At 39.3% G+C, this 23553-nt stretch overlaps 1 pseudogene; it reads left to right on the top strand.

Moving 5' to 3' along the window:
* The first annotated feature begins 9052 nt into the window (after positions 1 to 9052).
* Positions 9053 to 23553, top strand: part of LOC121995006 — a 29372-nt pseudogene continuing 14871 nt past the window's right edge.

Here is a 23553-nt window from a genome sequence, read left to right as displayed (position 1 = left end):
TATCCACCTATCTTACACAAGATATCATTAGGTAATGAAAATTCAAAGATTTTCGTTATCTCGTCGTTGATTATGGATTGATGGATTTGTTCCTTCGTCCACTTCTTCTTCTCGAGAGGTTCTCCTTCTTTATCCACCGGAGGAATAAAACCTACTTGTACACAATTCCAATTTACTAGGTTAGTCATAAGAAAATACTTCATTCTTACCTTCCAATACGCGAAGTCGTCGCGATCGTAGAAGGGTGGAATCGTGACGTCTTCTCCAAGTTGATCCATTCTCTAGCTCGTGCTCCCCCGGGTGTTAATCCGACGAAGAGCGACCTTGCTCTGATACCACTTGTTAGGACCTTCGGACGCGGCTAGAGAGGGGGGGTGTGAATAGTCGACCCCAAATTCACGTTTCTTCCTACAATTTTAGTTAGCACAGCGGAAATAAAAGATAGAAACAAAACAGGAGAATATCAAACCTCAAACGCGACGATATAACGAGGTTCGGAGATGATACTCCTACTCCTCGGCGTGTCCGTAAGGTGGACGAATCCTATCAATCCGTCGGTGGATGAGACCCCGGAAAACCGGCTAATAAAAACTCCTTTTGGGTGGAGAAACCTCGTCACAATCTCTCTTGCAACAGCAAGATCGGAGTACAAAGATAAAGCAAGAAGCCAAGAACAATATGAATGTAAAAACACTAGTTTGCTTGCCTTCTCGTCGACTGGTGATGAAGCAACCACTTCACGGATGCCAACAACAACAGCAACTGATCAGTTGGAGTCTAGCCGAGGGAAGCTCACACGAAGCTTCAGCAGTGGAGAGCTCAACAAAGCTCAGATCGCAGGAGCAAGAAGAAGTCCTTTTTTTTCCTGTAGAGGCCCTCCAGCTCGTTATATAACTTGAACCTGCGAAGAAGACAGAAATCTAGCCGTTGTGTCTCAACGGCTAGGCCTGGACCGATCAGGCTCCACCCTGATCGATCCAGGATGGCTCTGATCGGTCATGGGACCAATCAGCCCTAGGCTGATCGGTCCCCAGACCGATCCCAACTCTCACAGAGAGTTGGTTGCAGAGCCCTGATCGGTCTGTGGACCGATCAGGCCATAGGTGGATCGGTTCACAGACTGATCCCTCCTATTCCTTCTCCTAATCTGTTTGGTTACTGATCGATCACCAGACCGATCAGATGACCCACAGTGAGAATCAGTGTATCACTGGATCGGTCAGCAGACCGATCCAGATACCCATAGTATCACTGGATCGGTCAGCAAACCGATACAATTTCCCAGCCTTAAACCCTAAAGCTTTCATGATCTAGAGAACGAGCTACCGAGCCCTCTCTGACCTAGTCCGGAGAACGAACTACCGAGCCCTCTCCGACTTCCACGTCCGGTCCAGAGAACGAGCTACCGAGCCCTCTCTGACCTAGTCCAGAGAACGAGCTACCAAGTCTTGGTCCGAGAACGAGCTACCGAGCCCTCTCTGACCTAGTCCGGAGAACGAGCTACCGAGCCCTCTCCGACTCCATTCAGTCCAGAGAACGAGCTACCAAGCCCTCTCTGACCTAGTCCGGAGAACGAGCTACCGAGCCCTCTCCGACCTCCCATGCCAAGCTTTCATACTTGGACTTTTCCCCATTGCACCATAATCCCTGCTTGGACTTTTCCCGTGCTAAGCTCCCTGCTTGGACTTTTCCGTGCCAAGTCTCCATACTTGGACTTTTCCCGTGCCAAGCTCCCTGCTTGGACCTTTCTGTGCCAAGTCTCCATACTTGAACTTTTCCCGAATCAGGTCAACTCAAGTCGGGTCAACCAGGTTAACCTTGACCAAAGGTTGCACCCACAATCCCCCAAGTTCCTATTCTTGTCAAACATCAAAATATAACTTCTCTATTCTTGTCAAACATCAAAATATACCTCGAGTCAGGTCAACTCGAGTGGGGTCACCCAGGTCAACCTTGACCTAAGGTTGCACCAACATAGACTAATCAATTCCAAGCTTAAATACTCACATAAACTAACTAAGTCCATAATCCAATAGATTAAACTACACATATATCAATGCTAACCACTCACCGGAATTGATGGCTCCGCCAATGACTTGTAGCTGGTATAACTCTCTACCAGCGAAGATGAGATTGTTGTCTCTGCAAATCAACATACTGCTCATAGCCCCAATCAATTGCTAACCAATCTAGAATCAACATAATTCCAAGCACAACTTACCCAAGTTCAGAATTCCAACCGCTCGGTGAAGAACTCGAATCAATCTGTGAGGAAGTGGGGCTCCTCTTCCTCGGTGACCGATCATGGCTTCAACAGTAGATCGACAGACAACGGAGAGCCGACAACAGTGGCTCAGCAACCGAAACAACCACCAAAGTGGGTTGCAACAACTGGGAGGTCACACAGTAAGCCTTCTGCTCGAAACAATGTCGCGGGAGAAGAAGGACCAACTGATTTGTGAGATGCTGGCAGTGGATCTTCACTCAGGGCACAACCCAAAGGAAGATAGCTTTGTTGCTAGGGCACGACGACCTACTTGCTCCGGTTATGACGAGGGAGGAAGAAGATCACCGACAGTGAAACGTCGACTAGGGCTCGGATCTCCTTCTCTTAGTCGGGAGCACGACGACTGACCTGGTGTGCTAGTGCGGTGAGGTAGACTCGAATTAGGGCTCGGCTCGGTGGAACCTGTGGGTAGCCAACGCGCCGGCTGACTCCTGATCGGGATCATCCTCAAAGGAGGAGAAGGTCACCCATACGCAATCGAAGATCCAGGACTCCTCGCTCAAGCTCCGACAAGTTCCAGATGACTCTGACCAGGAGAGGAACGATGAGGCAACGCGATAGAAGGGTCGGCATCGTCGACTCCTCACGACGATGACGGCTGTGGTATCGCCGGTCGGGTGTCACTGTGATGACCCACAGCGTCGAGCAGAGACACAAGAGGAGGAAAAGAGGAGGTGGCGGTTGAGAATAAGGAGAGTGAGGGGTGGCGGTGAGATCTTGGCGACAAAGAGCAAGAGGGAGGAAGGGAATCGACGCTTTCATATGGTTAGGGCACGGTGAGAAATAAAAATAATAGGTTAAAAACTTAGGTTCAATCAATTAAACCCTAAGTTGGTTTCCTCAATCAACTCCCACTAAAGGGTATTCCAAACAGGCTTTCTCTAAACCCAATAATTGATCCCCTTAAAATATGTCAAACGAGCTCCGAAAAATTCTCAGAAAATTTCTAAAAATTTCAATAAGATTATTTGTCAAATAACCTTATTATTCAACTATTATTTGGGTACCGTATTTTACATCCTATGTTGTCCGAGTCGAGGACCTTCATATTCCAAGCCCAAGTGGGTTTGTTCTTCTTTGATAAGATGTCGTCCTCCAATAAGCATTAAAAGGACTATTATTTTTTCGTTCGATTTCCCGAGCGACCAGATTTCTCGACTGATTGGCAGCTTGAAGTGGCGAACCCCCCAATGCTCAAAAAGTACAAGAGCCGATCGGATTACCTCCACGCAGCCTCGAGCTTGGCTGGCCAGAAATATCATATTCACAAGTTGCTGCTAGAGGGCGTCCTCTATGTGTTTGGCCTAAGCCCGATTTGCATGAAGCTTCCGACTAGTCTAGGTATATTCTTTCTTCTCCCAACCCTTGAATCCAACTGATTTTTCTCTTTCTTTTGCAACCCGAATCATGTTACATGCCCGTCTGGCCGGCAAATGCAAGCTCGCGGACATGGAGATAAATGCTGTGAGCGTATCCTAGCTGGAGAGCCGAGGCTTACAGCCGGTCGGCTTCCAAGAGGACCCGCTTGGCGAAAGCGAGGGAGCGTCATTGCAAGTGAGCAAAGGAGGAGTCGGCCAGACGACTGGCGGTGGGGTAGCCGGTACAGCAAATCTTCCACCAAGGCAGCTTCCAGCATTCCCAGTTGATGCAGCCTCAGAGTCGACCTCTTCTGGTGAATCATTGATAAGCCAGAAGAGGCGCCATGCATAAGTCGCCTCTCAATTTGTTATTTCTGCTATGCAGACCCCACCAAAGCTAGCTCACGCCCTCCATCCGAGTGGGGCAAGACCTCCATACCTGCTCCTCCCGAACAAGCGGTGGTCGTCCTCCATACTTCAATTTCATCTGATCGGATGTCATCCTTATCCGAACTACCATAGGAACTATCTGTGTGTCGTCGGTCGCTTTCATACTTCCTCCCTCTTTAGCAACGGTCCAGAAGTCATGCATCCGACCGATACCAGTGTCTCAGTCAGCCGGCAGAGCTACCTCCACCCCGTTCGGTCTGAGCGGCCAGCACCACATAACCGCAGTCATCCATCTACCGACAGACGAGTGGCGTGACCCAGACGACGCCGCATCTCGAGCCCCAGAGCACCAAATAATTATTTAAGGGTCACTCGCTCAGATATGGGTTGGCGTCCAGGCCCGTGCGGCTATCATGCCTCCCGGGGCACTCGCCAACAGTCATACCCAAATATCTACTAGGGTAAGTCTTTAACGTTTATGGTTGTTTGCTCTGGCCCTTCTTTTAAAATTTCTTCTTATCTTGCAATATTGGGTAGAGAGCCTAGTCATGTGCTAAAGGCTCACATTTTTGGAACATGAACTCAAGCAGCTGCGCGCCCCGAGAGGTAAGGAAACTACTTCTTAAGAGCGCCTGGAGCAGATGAACGTTGAGATCGCCCAACTAAAGGCTGATCTGAATAAGAGCTCTGAGCAGCTCGAGGCGGAGAAGGCCAAAAGCGCTGAGTAGGCCACTTTGTTGGCTAGGCTAAATAAACAAGCTAGTACCTTCGAGTCTAAGATCCACTCTGCCAACACTCGAAAGTTCCGAGCCATCGAAGACTTGGAGATCAAAAATGAGGAGGTCTGGCTCCTGCGCAAAACTTGAAGCAAGATGAAGCCGCACTGAAGGCCGAGCAAGAGGGTCGATCGACCGAGTAGATTGTCGTAAAGACCCAGCTTGCTACGAAGGATGAAGAGCTAGCGGTGTTGAAGGCAAAATTGGAAACCTCCCGAGCGGCCCTAATGACTTATCAAGAAGCCGAGTCTAGCAGATTCGAGCTGATGAAAAGGGTTTACCTCCGCTCGGACGCCTTTAATGACAAGGTTGTCGATTAGGCTCTCTGCCTTTTCAACCTCGCGACTGACGGGATGCTCAACCAACTAAAGGGCCATAGCTACATTCTGACTGCGCTGACAAACAAGGTCATCATCTAGGACAAGATGACCAAATCGTTGCCCGATGATGTTTTGGATTATATTGAGTGAGCTCGTTCGTGCGAGTTTTGACTTATTTTGTACTACCTTTCTAAAGTTTGTAAGAACTTTCCCAAGTGTTAATGCACAATTCTCTGTTCAACAATTTTTTCTTGTTCGTTCGTAGCCTTATCCTATTCGACATTTTCTCTCTGGGTCGACTTACATTTTCACAGCCGATCGATCAATTCAAGATTGTTGAAAGGCCACCTTATAGTGAAATCCATCGTGGAGGATGTTTCCTGGTTGGTCGTTTCTTTGGTACTATTTCTCATTGAAATCCCGAGTTTAGGGTCGCTGCTCGACTATTGATGAAGACAGAGGTTTAAGGTCACCGCTCGACCATTGATGTAGACAGGAGTTTAAGGTCGCCGCTCAACTGTTGATATAAACAAGGGTTTAATGTCGCCACTCGACCGTTGAATGACATAGAAATGGGTTTAAGGTCGCCACTAGACCGTTAATGAATATCAGTCCTATTGGCATAAGAGTCTGGAATACTCCATATTTTTCATTCATAATTTTCCTACATTCACAAGGCACACTTATGCATTTACATTGGGACTCATTTACGCACCTCTCACCTGGCTCTATAAGGTTGAAGGTGGTTCGTGCTCCAAGGAAGCTCGAGCTGTCTGCCATTTTCGTCTTGCAGGTAGTATGATCCCGAGCGGAGCTTTTGCACTACTTTGAAGGGATCTCCCCAGGGAGTTTCAAGCTTGATGATGTCTCCAACCGACTTTATTCTTTTTCAAATCAAATCACCGACCTGGAAGGACATTAGGATCACCCTTCGGTTGTATTTTTGCCTCATCCTCTACCGGTATGTCGTTAGTCGAACGCCAGCCTTATCTCACGCCTCGTCCACCAAGTCGAGCTCTATTAGCCTCCGCTTGGCGTTCCCCCCCGTCATAGAGCTGTAGCGGTCGGACTCTTACTCCGACTTCAACTGGGACCACTACTTTGCCTCCCTACACCAGCTGGAATGGTGTTACGTCGGTCGCCTCTTTTGGAGTCGTACGAAGTGCCCACAGGACGCTCAGAAGCTCTTCGACCCAACTTCCTCCTGTGTGGTTGAGTCGAGCCCGTAGACCTTTGAGGATCTCCCGGTTCATGACTTCATCTTGGTCGTTGCTTTGGGGGTAGGCCACTATGGTGAAGGTCTGTTGGATGTCGTAGCCTTTGCACCACTCCCTGAGTCTCCGATTGGCGAATTTCCTCCCGTTATCAGAGATGAGCCGGTGGGGGATGCCGAACCAACACAAGATGTTCTGCCAAATGAATTTGATGACCATCCACTCACTTATCTTCGCTAGCGACTCAACCTCCACCTACTTTGAGAAGTAGTCCACCACGACGAGCAGGAACCTCCTCTGACCGGTCGCCATGGGAAACAGTCCAACGATATACATGCCACATGGATGGCTTCCACAGAAGCCCTGATGTACTTCTTGGAGGATATATTTTATGTCTTCCAACCCAATACACTTGAGCAAGGGTCTAGAGAAGACTCTCTTATACATCTTATCTCCGACCAAGGTGAATCGTCCTGCCCACTTTTTTAGTAGTCGGGCTGCCTCCTGGTCGGCCGGCATGTTACCCGATCAGAGGAATTCAATCAGCAGTGTCCTCTAGTCGCTCAGAAGGACTATTCCCTCCATTCGATCAATATGCGTCACCAGTGAAACATATTCGATCGACTAACTTATCCCAACTGGTGATAATGAACTAGCTAACTTAGCCAGTTCGTCCGCTGCTTGATTGTCTGATCGGGAGATCTTATGTACAGTGACCTCTTGAAAATTTACCTTCAGTTTCTCGAAAGCTTCTGCATATAACTTGAGTTAGGAGCTACTAATCTCAAACGTCCCCGATAGTTGTTGGGCGGGCAATTGAGAGTCCAAGTGAATGAGGACTTTTGTGGCTTCGATATGCTACGTTGCCTGTAAGCCGGCTATCAAGACTTCATATTCGGCTTCTTGTTGGTGGCACGATAATCCAGCTGAATAAAAAGTTGCATCCAATTTTTTCGCTGTGAAATGAGTAGAATGTCGATCTTGCCGCCATGTCGAGTGGACGAACCATCAACATATATCTTCCAAATAGATTCCGGCTCGACGTTCTAGGCCTCTGTGATGAAATCAGCCAAGGCCTGAGCTTTGATTGTCGATCAAGACTGGTATTGAATGTCGAACTCACTTAGTTCGGTGATCCACTTGATCAACCGTCCGAACACCTTTGTGTTAAGGAGGACTCTCTCCAAGGTGTTATTAGTCATCATGATAATCAGATGTGCGAGGAAGTAGGGGCGGAGTCTCCGAACGGCAAGTACCAATGCGTAAGCTAACTTTTTAAGATCAGTGTAGCGGGACTCAACGTCTTTCAATATATGGATTAAAAAATGCACAGGTTGTTATTCATGACCATTCTGCTTGACTAATGCCGAGCCTACCATATACTCGGTGGACGACAGATAGATCCGGAGAGGCTCCCTAGTGCTCGGCTTAGCTAACACAGGCAGGGAGTTAAGATACTCCTTGAGCTCTTCTAATGCCCGGTCGCACTCCACTCCCACTAGAATTTTGTTGCTCGGTGTAGCACCTTGAAGAACGGTAGGCTTCGGTCATAGGACTTGGATATGAATCTGGACAATGTTATGATCTGTTTGGTCATCCATTGGGCCTCCTTTAAGCTGCGCAGTGGGGACATGTCTTGCAGCGCCTTCACCTTACTTGGATTCGCCTCGATCCCCTGCTCGGTGATGATGTAACCCAGGAATCGACCGCTCCATGAGCTGAATAGACACTTATTTGAGTTCAGCTTTATTCCATAGGCCCTAAGAGTTTGGCACGTCTCATCGACATCTACACAAAGGTCAACAGCTTAGAGGGATTTTATTAGAATGCCATCAACATATACCTCTATATTACGGTCGATCTACCGTCAGAACACCTTGTTCATCAACCTTTGATAGGTGGCGTCAACATTCTTCACTCTAAAAGGCATGACGTTGTAGCAATACGTTCCATCAGCAATAATGAAGCTGACCTTTTCCTGATCTTCTCGGGCGAGCAGCACTTGGTGGTATCCCTGATACACGTCGAGTATGCATATCAGCTCACAGCCTGCCGTGGAATCCACCATCTAATCTATCATGGGTAGTGGATAGAAATCCTTCGGGCATGCCTTATTCAAGTCATGGAAGTCGATGCAGACCTGCGATTTATTGCCCAGATTGATTTTAAGTCACTCAACACAATCCAGTGTGGCCTAATGAAGGAGGAATTAAACCGCATCGGCCCACATGAAAATGCAAAGGAGCTATAGGACAAGCTTATAGAACTACACGAGGGAACCAACGATGCAAAGGTAACAAAAAGGGACTTGTTCTTAAATAAATTATTTAATATCAGAATGCAGGAAGGAGAGACTGTCAGTCAGCTACATGCAAAAATAAAAGACATCCTCAACAGGCTCTACACAATCGACCATTAGATGGAGAATCGAGATCTAATAAGGTATGCTCTAAAACTATTTCCTCGAAATGCACTGTGGGCATCCATCATGAATGCCTATAAAATCTCGATGAATTTATCAAAATTAAAATTAGATGAACTTTTCTGTGAATTAGAGTTGCACGAAGAGACTAATGTCAAACCTGAGAAAGGTATTTCTCTTGTTGCAGGATCGTTAAAAGAAAAATCCAGACCTAAACCAGAACCAGAAAATGAGTTTGACCCAGACTCAGATGATGAAGAATACCTAGTGAACCTGATAAGGAAGATGTTCACTAGGAGAAAGAAAGACTTCACTAAAAGGGATCTGCAGAAGATCAAGTCTACTTTCAACAACAAAACAGATGTCACATGCTTTAGATGCAACAAGAAAGGACAATACAAGAACGACTGCCTGAATCTCAAAAAGAAGAAAGCCCTCAAGGCGACTTGGGATGAATTGTCCGCCGAGGAATCGAAAAGCGACAAACCAAAATACACCAACTACCTCGCGTTGATGGCATACGAACCAGAATCAGAAAATGAATCAAAAGACGGATCCAAACTTGAATCGAGCCACGAGTCTCCACTCATCTTCGAAGGTTCTGATGAGGTACAATCCATTTTAAGCAAAAAATTTTCTAAAATAATTACATGTTTACATAGGAAATTAACTATGTTTGAAAATCAAATAAACGAATTAAGTATAAAAAATAAAACACTTAATGAACAACTAAAATCAAATTCTACTACTCAAGCTGAAATTCTAACCCAAGTTGCAAAACTTGAAAAGGACAATTCCAAATTAAAAAGTGAAGTGGTTGAACTAAAACAACTATGCTAGAAAAATTCACAACTAGATTTAAGTATCTTGATATAATACTTAGATCACAAAGAGCTATGTACAATAAGTCTGGACTCGGATACAAATTTAGCTCAACTAACAAAACCTTTATATCTCTAGTCAATCAAAATAAAAATCAAACCAAGGCCTGGATTTTAAAAGCGTGCCTAACCACACAAGTAGAACTTAATCGATACTACGTACCTAAAAATAAAATATACCATCTAAAACCAAATAAACCAAATAACTCAACCTTAATATCAAAAATTAAACCCTTTAACCTAAAGTCAAAGAAAGTAATAACTAATATAACTTAAATAAAAACAAAAGTAATCTCAACCCAGACTATAACCAAGTCTATTACAACTATAAAGTAAATTGATACAAATCCAAAACCTAAAACCTAAAACCAATAATTCAAGGGAGGCTCCAAACTAGTCAGTACTGTTAGGATGTATACTAAAAGCCTAGCTTTTTGTATAAAGATTTATATTTTGAAATAAGAATCACATTGATCAAATATCTGCATTTATGTTAAATGTAGTTATCCATTTAATTTATATTGTAGATAACATGGTGTGTGGTGTCACACAGAAGATCATGTTATCAGTTCTTTATAAATTATAAATAGTATATCACAACCAAAATGGATTGGGACATACCATTGGAATGGTTGTAGTGTAATTTGATATTAGTTTATCTTAACTATAAAAATACACTAATACACTATGAGTGTATTGAGCAGGACCATTTGATGTTATTCTTTTATACTGACGGCATAAAAGAACAAGACCTCTATTATTATGGAAGTGTGTGCTCTTAATCCTGATATAAAAACAAACACATATACTTAGTATTTATTTCTTTAATTTATCAATGGGTGAGATTTATTCAGTTAGATCAATAGGCCTGATAAGTTGGGACATAATATTATTTATATGGTGTGTTGTTGATTATAGAAGGAAACTGTGTCCTAGTAATCTAGGTTGATGATATCCCCTTGAGGAGCTCATAAGGATTGTCATGTAAACCCTGCAGGTGGACCTAGTCCGGCATGACAATGAAGTTGAGTGGTACTACTCTTGGAGCTAGTTGTTAATTAAGTAAGTGGCAGTAACTCATTTGGTTAATAGACATTCGATATCTTTAACACAGGGAGATTAACGCACTCATAATAAGGAGCTCATAATGTAATATGGGATTGGTGCGGTAGTTCAATAATAACTCTTTAGTGGTATAAGTTATTATTGATAAACTTGAGTTGGGTGTTCGGGGCGAACACTGGAAACTCAAGCTTATCGGGAGACCAAAACCAATTCCTCCTCTCGGTCCCTGTTGTAGCCTCTATAAAGCCTTGTATCCACCAAGTCCACTTCTTACCCAAGTAACGGGCCAGACACATCTGTGTTTGGAGCAAGGGGGCTGGCCAAGCATCAACTTGGAGCCCAAGAGGTGGCCGGCCAAAACCATGCTTGGTGTCCAAGCATGGGGTCGGCCACACCACTAGGATTAAAAGGAGATTTTATTTTGTTAAAATCTTTCCTTTTGTAGTCATTCATGAAGGGATTTAAAAGAGAAATTTTAATTTTAAAATTTCCTGTTATAGTCATCCTCATGGTTTTAAAAGAGAGTTTTAAAATTTTAAAATCTTTTCTTTTATGACTATCTACAAAAGATTAAAGAGAGATTTTAATTTTGTTAAAATCTTTCTTTATTTGAGGTTATCTATAATATTTAAAAGAGATATTTTAATTTTTGATAAAACTTTCCTTTTTGTAACCATAATTTAAAAAGAGAAGTTTTAATTAATCTTTCCTTTTTGTAGTTGTCTACATGGTTTAAAAGAGAGAGATTAATTTTAAAACTTTCCTTTATTGACATGTACAATAGGAAATTTAGAAAAGAGAGATTTTAATTGTTGTTAAAATTTCCTTTTTAATGGGAGGCCACAAATAAGGAAGTTTTAATTATGTTTAAAATTTTTCTTTTTTGCCATGACCAAGGATTATAAAAGAGAATGAGAGGTTGTCTCATGAGATAGGCAACCTAAGCCTTGCCTCCTCTCCTCTCTTCCTTGTGGCCGACCCTCCCCTTTCTTCTTCTTTCTTTGTTTTCTTTCCCATAAGGGCCGGCGACACCTTTCTCCTTGTCTCCTCTTTTGCTTCCTTAGGGTCGGCGGCATCAAGGATTGGAAAATCCTTGTGGTCGATTGCTTGGAGAGGAAGAAGAAGAAGAGGAGTAGCACTTGGTGGCCGATTTCTTGGAGGAGAAGAAGAAGAAGGAAATTTCCTATTTTGGCATCCCTTGGTGGCTCGAGAGACTTGGAGGAGAAGAAGTGGTTCGGGTGGATTTCATCTTGGTAGATCGTCGCCCACATGACGTCCAAGAGAAAGAGAGGAATACAACAGAAGATCAAGAGGTATTTAGCTACAAAGAAAGGTATAACTAATTAATGGTTTCCACTTCGAATTAATTAGTTAGTTTTCTTTGCATGGATTCTGAAACACCAACACAAGAAGCTAGCGATTTTATATATCGATTATGTGCTATCAATTTTGTATTTCGATTTTGCGTTTTGATCTTGTATTTCTATTGTGGTCTCTATAGTTAAACCTAGGGTTACTGTAAGAAGTTAAACATCAAATTTCTTTGAAAGACTTTGTCTAGGAAGTGGTGGATAATCTCATACCTAAGGAGGTATAGTGCCTCGCCATATTTAACCTGGAAACCGATCTTTGAAATATATATTTAATCATCTTCTGTAATATGGTTTAACTTAGGAAGATCACATCAGTTAAACTTGGAATAAAAATGTTAAGTATCGTTTTCAATCCAAGTTTAACTTCTGAAGAGCAACTTGGGTTAATAATGTTAAGCATCGTTTGCAATCCAAGTTTAACTTCAGTAGAGCACATGGGTAGCTAGGTTAAGTTTTGTGCTTGTACAAATTTTTGTATAGGGGAACAGAACGGAATCTAGGTGTAGCAACCAACAAGGACCTCCAAAATCAATAACTTACCTGGGTGGGTAATTAGGACTAATTTAAATAGGGACAAAAGTTTAACTTGATAAAATGATACTGGTGAAGTTTTGGATGATATTAGGTTAGGAAAACTCTGTCTATGCATATTTAGGAAGATATGGCTTCGACTTGGAGCATTTTGTTTAGTGGAACTAATTGAAACTACCCCTTACAAATCCTAACTGGTTAGACCAGAGTTTTATATTAAGCTCAATGGATAGGACTATTTAAAAAATTTTGAAGGTGTGGTTACTCTAATGATGTCTAGGTGACTCGCCACAGTTTAGAAGTTTATCTAAAGAATGTCTATTTGTTGAACTCAAAGCTAAACTTGAATCTAACACGAAGTTAAACCAAACCCTGAAATTCAACTTAACTCACCTCACAAAATTATAAAATTCCCTGATTAAAAATATAGATCGGGTGAGATGACTACGGATCTATAATTAAATCAAATAAAATTAAATTAAAAATTCAAAAACTAAAATTCAAATTTTAAATTAAAAATTAAATTAAAATAAATTAAATTGAATCAAATTAAATTAAGTCAAATTGAATTAAACTAAATTAAATTAAATTGAATTAAATTAAGTTAAGTTTAAATCAATCTAGTCAATAATGACTTCCACCTTTTGTAGAAAATCAAATGGATATTGGGCAATGGTTGTTCCAGACACATGATTAGGGATCACACCAAGTTTACTCAATTAACATATAAAAGCCTAGGAATGAGTGCTTTTGGAAATAATGACAAACTTAAGGTAATTGGGATAGGTAATATCGAACTCAAAACTGACTTTATTGTTAAAAAGGTGTTGTTGACAATTTTAAATACAATCTACTCAGCATTAGTCAGTTGTATGATTCTGGATATAAGCTTAAGTTTCTATCTTATGAATGCTTAATCAAGCATATAGATAACCCTAACATAAACCTAAAAGGGTTTAGGAAGGATAATATATCTATGCAATTAACCTAACCATCTCTTCACTTAAGTGTCACTTGACACAGAAAGAAAAAAATCTAGTTATGGCATAGAAGAACGTCTCACACAAACTTTAGAAATCTAACAAAATTAAATGGCTTAGTTACAGGCTTACAAAAATTATCTAACTTTGATTCAATAATCTGTAATGTTTGTCAACAAGGAAAGCAAATCAAATCAACTCACAAATCAACAAATCAAACTCAAACAAATTCAATATTAGAATTGTTGCACCTAGACCTATTTGACTCCCATAGAATCAAATCAATAAGTGGAAGTCTCCATTGTCTAGTAATAATAGATGATTACTCAAAATTCACCTGGGTAAAATTCTTAAAAAAATAAAGATGAAACATTTGAAGTATTCAGTAACTTTTGCAAACAAACTAAAAATGAAAAGACCAAACAATCAAATGAATTAGAAGTGATAACAGAGATGAGTTTAGGAATCATAATTTCAATATTTTTTGTCTAGAAAATGACTATCATCACGAATTTTCATGCCCTAAAACACCCCAATAAGATAGAATAGTTGAAAAAAAAAAAGAATAGAACCCTACTTGAAGTCTTCATGACAATGCTAAATGAATATCAACTTCCTAAATACTTTTGGGTAGAAGCTATTAGTACAACCTGCTATGTACAAAATAGAACTACAATAAATAAAAATTATAATAAAACTTCATTTGAACTCTATTATAATAAAATACTTATAATACTTTAAAGTGTTTGGATGCCCAGTTTACATACTAAATATAAGAGAATACTTAGAAAAATTGATCTCAAAAGTATAAAATGGAATTTTTATAGGTTACTCTTTAAATAGCAGAGGTTACAGAGTATATAATAAAAATACACTAAGAATCGAAGAAATCATAAATGTAAAATTTGAAGAATTTAAGCATAACTTAGAACAAACTCAGATTCAACCAATTGATTTTATTAGAGGTAGCACTAGTCAAGGGGGAGCAAGTGAAAACTTAAGTCAAGAACACGAAGAAGAAGATCAACCACAAGAAAATGAACGAACTAGAACTACAAGGGTTAACCTAAATCATCCACTAGAACAAATAATTGGTGACCCAAATCTAAGAGTCCAAACTAGATCAACTTTTAGAAACCTAAGCCAAATAGCTTTAATCTCTAATATCAAACCCAGAATAATAGAAGAATCATTAAATAACCTAGATTGGATCTTAGCCATGCAAGAGGAACTGACCCAATTTGTAAGGAATGAAGTGTGAGATCTAGTTCCATTACCGGAACATAAAAAATTAATAGAAACAAAATGGGTCTTTAGAAACAAATTAAATGCAAAGGGGGAAGTTGTTAGAAACAAAGTCAGATTAGTAGCCAAAGGATTTAGTCAGGTAGAGGGACTCGATTACGATGAAATCTATACCCTTGTCGCCAGACTTGAATCAATCAGAATACTGTTGAGCTATGCGACCCATAAGGGTTTCAAATTATATCAAATGGACATAAAATCAGCCTTTCTCAATGGACTAATTAAAGAAGAGGTATATATAGGTCAACCCCCAGGGTTTGAGAACTTAGAACGTCCTAACCATGTGTTTAAGTTAAAGAAAGCTCTCTATGGTCTAAAACATGCTCGTAGAGCTTGGTATGAAAGATTGACCATATACTTAATCTCAAAAAACTTCAAACAAGGTCAAATAGACCCAACCCTATTCGTCAAAATAATTAATCAAGATTTTTTTATAGCTTAAATTTATGTAGATGATATAATATTTGGATTAACCAATTCAAAACTCCTACAAGAATTTATAACATTGATGGAACAAGAATTTGAAATGAGTCTAGTAGGATAACTAACATTCTTCCTAGGTCTTCAAATCAAACAAACAAATAAAGGAACTTACGTTTATCAACAAAAATGTACACTTGAATTACTTAAGAAATTTAGTATAGAAAACTCTAAGGAAATTAAAACTCCAATGGCCACTAATGTGACCCTTGACAGTGATCTAAGTGGAAAACTTATAGACCTCAAATATTACAGAAGCGCCATAGGAAACATATTATACCTAACTGCCAGTCAACCTGATATTTTATTTATAGTTAGTATATGTGATAGGTACCAAACATGCGCCAAGGAATCACACTTGGCTAATATTAAAAGAATTTTTAGATACTTAAAACGAACATCCAACGTAGGAATGTGGTATCCTAGAACAACCAACTTCAAACTTATAGGTTTCTCTGACTCAGACTATACCAACTGTAAATTAGATAAAAAAAAAAGCATAAGTGGGGGTTGTCAACTACTTGGACCATCACTTGTCAGCTGATTTAGTAGAAAGTAACACTATGTTTCTTTATCTATTACTAAGGTAAAATATATAGCAATAGGAGAATGTGTTGCACAACTATTATGGATGATGCACACCCTAAAAGACTTCAATCTAAACAATAAAAATATAAAAGTACTAATTGATAATATTAGCTCAATCAACTTAACAAAAAATCTAGTGCATCATTCAAGAACTAAATACATCAAAATTAAACACCACTTTATCAGGGATCATGTAACTAAAGGAGACATTGAACTGAACTATATTAAGCCTAGGTCAAACTTAGCTGACATATTCACCAAACCCCTCCTTGAAAGTAAATTTAGTAATTTACGTCGATAATTAGGAATGTGTTTCATATACTAGGACTATAAATTTTAAATCAATTTTTAAATGATTTGTATATTCTAGGAAATATTCTTTATTTACATTTTTCTAAAAATTCCCACTACCTTAGTATTTCAAAATTAATTTTAGCCTTAGTCTAGATCAAATCCATAGAAAACATGTTCCTATAGATCTAGGGCTTGAGTATCTCATAAACACAATAGGTCTACCTTGGGTGTGTATTCAAAAACGTAGAACAACGTGAGATGCATAGATAAATTACCTGGACTTATGGTGCTTATATCAGTGTATCAACACAAGTCTGGATGAGAAATACCAAACTATAGTGATCAAATTAAGTAATCCATCTTAGTCAAACACTAACTGGATACATTGATTTAACTTAACAAACCAAATGAACACTATTATCTTCTGATAATCAGTTAGTAACAAATAGTTAAATATTTAAGAATAATTTCTAGATGAATAATTTTACATCAAGTTCAAGGGGAGGATTTTTTTAAAAACAATTTCAAAACTTTATTTTGTAAAAAAAATTTAATTTGAAAATTATATTTGAATTTTTTTTAGAAAATTATTTTTTATACATACTCCTAAAATCATTTTGAAAATATTTCTAAACTGAATTTTTTTAAAACATTTACTAAAGTGTTTTTTGGAATGTTTACCTAAAAACTTTTGAAAGTATTTTTTTTAGAAAATTTTCTTTGAAAATCTTTCTTAGAAAAAGGTCTTTCTATAACAAATTACCTCGAAAAGTTTTCTTTAAAATCACTTTGAAAATTTTTCCTTAAAACTGCTTTGAAATCCTTAAAGTTAGGAAAATTTTCATTTATTTTGAAAATATTTCTTATTTTAAAATATTTCAATTATTTTGAAAATATTTCTTATTTTAAAAATATTTTTCTTAAAATTATTTTGAAAATCTGGTGGGTCAAGAGGCTAGTCAACCGACTGCAAGTTGGTAAGTGAAGGTAAGTCACTAGACGATAGTGACTCGGTGAGGACGCCTCCTGGTGGAGGGACAGTAAGCGTCGATCTAGTTTAAGTCCAATTTTACACTAACAACCTAACTCAAATTTTAATGAATGACAAGTGAGTTAAGTTAGGTGTATTTGTGATATAATTGCTTTACCAATTGTGTAAAAGTTGATGAGTCTGAATGACTTAACATCAGGCTGAAATTCAGCCAAGTCCGCGGGACCCGATAGTTAGTGTGAAGTCCAGATAGGTTAAAGGATGACCTGATATCTGATGGAAAGTCCGGTTGGGTCCGCGGGGCTTGACAACCAACTGAAGTCCAGCTAGGTTTGCGGACCTGACAACTAGCATGAAAACCTGGTGAGTTAATAGGCTAGTCAATCGACTGCTAGTTGGTAGTGAAGGTAAGTCACTAGAGGAGAGTGACTCGGTGAGGACGCGCCCCTGTGGAGGGAGAATAAGAGTCGGTCCAGTTTATGTCCATTTTGGATCCCTAAACTGAGACTTTGACTAGATCTTGGTCTCGGGGAAACAAAGTCTAATTACTACTCATTATTATTATGCTAGCACTTGTCTTATATGTTATTGGACTAACACTTTTTGCAGGGTAAAAGGAGCACAAAAGGCCTCAAGTGAACAGTATCCGAGGCGTCTTCAAGCTGTGGAAGGCGTCTCCACACTGTTCATGGAAAGCGTCTTCAAGGCTATGGAAGGTGCCTTTCGTAGGATAAAATTTAAACTTCATCACAGATAAGATCCAGGCTATTCAGGATCAGATTTGCCACATTGGAGGCGTTTTCAATGCTTTAGAAGGCACCTTCCATGCTAAATAAAAGGAGTGCTCACCGAAGCCATCACATCTATCATTGATATGAGCTTCTACACTTCCGATCGGGTTTCTGACTGCTCCGGCTTCTTGCTACTGCCTTATAAAGTTTATCTGACATTGACCTACACTTCCGAGTCAATCGATCATCTCCGACAGACTGACAGCAACATATAAGCGTGATCAAATTGTTGGTAACTTTAATTGTGTTGTAAAATTTTCATACTATTGCTTTTAAAGGGAAGTGTATTGTATTCAATTACCTCTTCCAACAGTTTCAGAAGAGACGTTTAGTGGATTACCCATCGATAGATCCATAGGACACGAGTCTTGAAGTAGGAGTCACCGAAGACTCCGAACCAAGTAAAATCGATTAAATTTTCCTTGTGTACTGTCTTTCTTTAATTTTTCCGTTGTGTAACTCCATTTAGCTCATGATTTTTGACGAACGTGATTCACCCCCTCCCCCCCTCCTCAAGATCCAATAAATTGTTAGTACAATTTGCACTAATGATCTAACTCAGGTTTTGATGAATGACAAGTGGATTAAAGATAAAATATTTATGGTCAAATTACTTTACAAGTGTGCAGGAGTTGATAGGTCTGAAGGACCTAACACCATGTTTAAATATAGCCAGGTCTGCAAGATCCGATAACTGATGCGAAGTCTAGATAGGTCCACGGGACTCAATATCTAGCAGGAAGTCCGGTTAAGTCCACGAGACCTGATAGTCGGCCAAAGTCTAGTTGGATCCACGGAACTTGACAAATAGCAGGAAGATGTGATAGGTTAAAGGCTTTAGAACAACATCTGCTACAACTTTCGCTCTTGAGTACTGCTCCGACTAAGCTTCTACGGCGCTATAACGCTCCAACGACAACCGGACATCAAACTCTTCTTTGTTTTCTCTATTGTCGGTAACCTTTCATATATAGTTCTTGTACTTCATTATTGTAACTTTTCGAACTATTAGTAAATTATCCAACGAAAACATTCGACAAGTGCAGATCATGAAGTAGGAGTTGTCAAAGGCTCCGAACCAAATAAAAAATTATTTGTGATAGCATTTAAATTGTCACATTTCTTTTTCACTCTGTACTTTCGATTTTTAAAAAATGATAATTACTATTCATCCCCCTCTCTCATTCATGTCTTCCTGATCTAAGACAGAGATTTGGGAGAGGTTAGTTATTATTCATCTTTTTATTTTTTTTCTCTTTTTAAATTTTTTATGCTCATTTTTTTTTTCAACTTTTTATAGTTGTGGGTCATGAATGACTGTTGTCTGCTGATTCCTTTTTGCTACTCGAAAGAATTTCTGTTGAACTAGCTAGAAGCATACGAGATGAAGGTTGGGCAACAACTGTATCAAAAACCAAAGATCTAAAACCAGGTAATCTTTTCCCACCGCGTGCGTAATGCATAACAGATTATTTGACTCTACCCAAATGATTATCATGTTGGACGAAGCTTTTCATAATTTTTCTCTCTTTCATATCACGTGAGGAAGTTCCGGAAAGGCCTCAAGGTGAGGATTACCACGTTGTATTACAAAAGACTAAATTTTAGGCATAGGACGAATTTTAAAAATAACCCCTCAAACAATAAAATACCGCCATTTTTTTAATTTATGAGATTTTTTTAATAAAACATATAAAATATAAATTAAAATATCAAATAACATGTAATATTGCAAGTGTATATAATATAATCAAATAAAAAAATAAAAAAAATTATAATGAGAGGTTGGTTTTTTTATTATTATTATCATTCTTCCTCTTTTCGTAGATTGATTAAGTTCTTGATTCATATTTATTAAATCCTCAATCGTTTCTTCTATAGCATTTTATTATAATCTGTAAAATATTTATCAATACGACTTATTTGGTTTTGAATTAATATTTTAAATAAAGATTTAAAAGTTGTTGTTTATTGATTATATCTAGTAGAATATTAAAATGATATTAGAATGTATAAATTATTGAATTTTTTTATAAATAAATAATTTGAATATTTTAAATTTAACTCGAGAAATACGGATATATCATGAAAAATATATAAATGATTAATGTGCATAATTTGTACAAGAAAGAATAATTAAAAAATTGAAATATATTATAGTGATAAAATATAATTAAAATTTTGATTATTTTTTTAAAAGACTTTTAACATTTGAGTAACCAATGTTATAGATTTCTTTTTCATAACGTTATGGAATTTTCGATTGGTCATAAATTCTGAAAATATAGATGGACTAGAATCATAAGTGATTGCTATCGGAGACCGGATAACTCATGCATGAAATTCTTGTTATGTGAAGTTTTCGAGAAAAATCTATTGTACGTAGTTTTATCTTACTTTTTGCAAGAGTTTGTCTTCAGGATTCGAATCCATAATCTTTTGATCACATGACAATAATTTTATTGTTGCGTCAAGTGATTACTATCGCATTTCCGGGAATATGTTACAGTGGAGGCATTAAATTGTCACCGAAATCTCTGCAATTATATTTATGGAAAATTTTCACCGTAATTACGAGGTGTTTGGCTTCTGACCATGACATCATCCACGATTTGATCAACTCTCTATAGGAATTTTTTCTCAAATTATGAGTTGGTGCTTACTGTCGCACCAGAAAATTCATCGGCGTCGTTTTAGAATAAAATTGAAAAACATTACAAAACCACACTTGACTTTCATGCTTTGTCGGTGGCTTTTTAGTACAAAAAATGAATCAATGAGCTAAAGCGACCGGGTAATTAAGAACTAGACACTGAACTAACCGCTTCGGTCGCCCCCTCCCGAAGGAAGAAAGAGATCCAGTTTTCCAGATCAGGCTTCTTCGGCGGCAGGATGCGATCGGCGGTACCATCTCGGCCCAGATTGGCCAAGGATTTTCTGGACCACAATCTCTGATTCACTCCTAGACCAGAGATCAGAGATCATTCATAGATAAAATTTTATGAATCCCACCTGTATAATAGATAGGATTCATAAAATCTCACCTATAAATAATATGGTCTAATCCTCTGGGCAACACTTTGCGATCACCTCCTCGTATCCGAAAACTGCACCCTCACTGTCGCCGAGATCGATGACTACCACTCTAGCGTCAATGCACGCAAACCCCGACGCTCCATGCGCAGATCTGGATCCGCCCCCAGCACCAAGGTCGTCTCCAATCCCAAGAACCTTCTGGTGGCCCAAGAGCTAAAGATTTGGTGCCCGTCGTTGGAGAGGCGATTAATGACACCCTCCCTGTAATAGAGTCAGAGATCACCTTCAGTCGAGTAGGAATTCTATCCACAATTTGTCGGCGGGACTTCTACTTCCCACACTGGTGGCATGGATCCTTACTGAGGAATCACCCACATTTATTGAGGGTATAAATGATGTAAAAATCATCACTGTAGTCGACAAATGGAATGAGTTTGAGTTCCTATGTCGAAATTATATTCTCAACAGTCTTATCGACTCGCTGTATATTATGTACTGTGAGAAGAAAACGACAAAGGAGTTGTGGGAATCATTGGACAAGAAATACAAATCGGATGATGCTAGGGCTAAAAAATTCATTATTGGTCGCTTCTTGGATTACAAGATAGTTGACTCCAAGTCGGTGATTAGTCAAGTCCAGGAATTTCAGGTGATCTTACAAGAGATTCATTCAGAAGGTATGACGTTGAGTGAAACTTTCCAAGTAGCTACAATCATTGAGAAACTATCTTCTGGACTTCAAGAATTACTTGAAGCATAAGCGGAAGCAGATGACTATAGAAGAATTCATTGTAAGATTTCGAATTGAGGAAGACAGCAAGAGTTCAGAGAGGAAATTGTTCTCTCCGGCTAATGTAAAAGCCAATATCTGTCAAGGTGACTTGAGCTGATAATCTCAAGCCGTCGGCCTGGCTGAGTAGGTCGACCGCCACGATGCTGTGTTGGCGAGTTCTCTAAGTGTCAAGTCGAGGACGTTGTTGCCGACTACTCGAGATATATGTCGAACAATCACGGAGTCTGTGTTTGAGTTGCGTGAGGAGCATCTTCCAAGGAACAAAAGGCGTCGAGTCCTGCAGTGAGACAGTCTCCTTAAAACAGATTCGTCCCCTCCGACGGTGCTAAAAGGTCACGCATAGTAAAGAGAAAAAGAGTAAGAACAGAAGCAATTCTATGTGTCCAAGAGAGCTCCAATCCCTCAATTATTTCTCATCTTTCTGTCGAGTAATCTTTTATTCGATAGATATTCATGATAGCATTCAGATATACGCTCAATTTGTCACGTCAATCTATGCTAGATTATGTTATGATCTCATCATTTTATCCTTAAAAAATAGATATCTAAGCATGATCTTTTAATACAGATGAATCTATTTTAAGGAGTATGTCGCGCCGCAAAACTCGACAATTTTGTGAACTTGCATCATGGCACTTGAGCATGTGTCATGTTCATGGGAAGGCCGACCCCACAAGTCATCCAGTTGGTATGTGGTGGGATGCTTACCACATGAGGTCACGGGGTCGAAACTCAGGGTAGTCCGGGTGTAAATTCTCGGTCCCTGTGCAACTCACCCTACCTGTCACATGCTTGCTCAGGATACTGTGATTTACTTTTCTCATGATGACTCTGGATCGGGTGCGACGGAAACACTGGGGATGAGTAATTTAGCCTTTTATCACATGTTCATGGAAAGGCCAGTAGAGGAAGCATGCAACGTGAGCTTTCTTCCTGCAAGACAAATGGTATGCAAGTGGCATCCATGCACAGCCATGCTTTACATGGAATGGCAAATAGCACGATGCTTATACAATGCCACGTGACAAGCTTTAGGCTGGTAAGTAAAAGAGAAGTGTAGCACATATTAATTGATGTAAATGGAGATATCATATCCCGATCGGTCTAAGTCATGCAGTAGTATTTTTAAATTATTATAATTTGGATCCTGAATTAACATCTCTTTTACATAATTAATCAGTCATGGAAAATTTTATAATTGTAATTAAGTTGGTCATAAAATTTTCGAGTGTAAAAAATCAAAGAAAAAGTAGGAGGCTAATTTGAATGAAAAATCAGACATGGACTTCTGTGTCATAATTTTTGAAGTGAATCTGATAGGTTTTAACCTGTGATAATGATGGATCGATATCGGTATCACTAGAGATGTTTGTTACAGTAAAGAGTTACTCCACAACTTTGAAGAAGTTAAAGATGGTGACAAGCTATTCATGGGCAATTCAACAACCTCGGACATTCTAGACCAAGGGAAAGTGATGCTGAAGATGGCCTCTGGTAAGGAGCTAACTCTAAACAAGATGTTATATGTTCCAAAGATTTGAAAGAATCTAGTATTCGGATCACTTCTCTGCAAACATGGGTTTCGAATTGTGTTTGAGTCAGACAAGGTTGTGTTGTTCAAACATGGAATGTTTATAGGAAGAGGCTATGTAACCGATGCACTCTTTAAGCTCAAAGG

The sequence above is a fragment of the Zingiber officinale genome, chromosome 6A, assembly GCF_018446385.1.
Source record: "Zingiber officinale cultivar Zhangliang chromosome 6A, Zo_v1.1, whole genome shotgun sequence".
Lineage (NCBI taxonomy): Eukaryota > Viridiplantae > Streptophyta > Magnoliopsida > Zingiberales > Zingiberaceae > Zingiber > Zingiber officinale.
The sequence above is the reverse complement of the archived record's forward strand: the minus strand, read 5'-3'. Positions and strand labels throughout refer to the sequence as shown.